The sequence below is a fragment of the Fulmarus glacialis genome, unplaced genomic scaffold, assembly GCF_000690835.1.
Source record: "Fulmarus glacialis isolate BGI_N327 unplaced genomic scaffold, ASM69083v1 scaffold35251, whole genome shotgun sequence".
Classification (NCBI taxonomy): Eukaryota; Metazoa; Chordata; class Aves; order Procellariiformes; family Procellariidae; genus Fulmarus; species Fulmarus glacialis.
The window spans coordinates 12511-13761 of record NW_009194013.1 but is presented as its reverse complement, the minus strand read 5'-3'; positions in this window follow the sequence as shown (position 1 = coordinate 13761).

Genomic DNA, 1251 nt, shown 5'->3' with positions numbered 1-1251 from the left:
GCTGAAGAGCACCAGGTCATGAGCCTTTAAGGTCCTGCAGCTGTGCAAGCAGGGGCCAGGAGGCGGCGTCTACCACTGAGACCAACACACACAACAGGCAGGTTCCTGAGCCTCCTTTTAGCTAACTGCTGCCAGTTAAATCCTGCTACAAGGCAGCAGGAGGAAAAAGCAAAAGGCTGGAAACAAAAACAATCATCAGCCTTCAGCATCCAGCACTAAGAGGATATTCAACTACTGTGCCACCTTGCACAGGAACAGAAATGAAAATAATGCAGACATGATGGGGAGTGATGCTGGTGTACCAGATTGAGCTGCCAGCTGAAGAGTGCAAAGCTGACTGCTCTTTTGGAGAGACGTTATTACTCCATGATACCTGGAAGGCCACAGACTTTTACTTATACTGCAAAGTGTGTGCAATCCTAGTTAAAAAAAACTCTGTCTTGCCTTCAGACACATTGTATTAATATGATTTCAGCTGCATTATACCAAAATAACAAGCCATTCATTGTGTGAACTGTTCTTTTAAACTATTACATTATATAACTTTTTTCCCTAAAAGAAAACACAGTGCCTTTTATGGCTGGGCAAGGGATTAAGAGGCAGGTTAAGATTAACAGAATTAACAGAGATTAAGATAACATGAGGTTTTGTTGCCACCTTTGTTCCAGAGCTGCTGTACGCACCTTTGGGAGGGAGCTTCACAGTACCTGCATTTCTCCTTCTCAGGAATTTTGTTCATCTTCACTGTCTGCATTGTAAACCCTCCAAAGGCAGACATTTTTGAACCAGATCTCTGTAACTACACCTGGAGGGGTTCAGTCCTATTCTCAGGGGGACACTCCACACAACCCATTCTGCTAGCCCAGATGTCAAAAGCCAGCTGCCTAGGTTCCCTTTCTAGTCCATGGAAATCTACTCCAGACAGTCACAGAGCTTGGGGTGAGATTCTTCTGGCCAAGTGGAAGCACCTACTTTAGGAGGGGGATTCTCCCCTGGACTTGCTGGTTGGATATCTACTGACGGAGAAGAGGACGTAGGCACCTTGTCCACATGAGCCCACCTGCACTGCAGCATCCTGGCATTAGTCATATGCAGCTTGTAGTTCCAACAGAAAAAAGAACTTGAAAGCAGGTCTGCTTGCCACAATATTTTTTTGCTTGGGATTTACGATTGTTTCAGTCATGTTTCCCTACTTCACAGAAATTATTCACTTTGGCACAGAAAGAACAGCTGAATCAAAAAACCATTGCT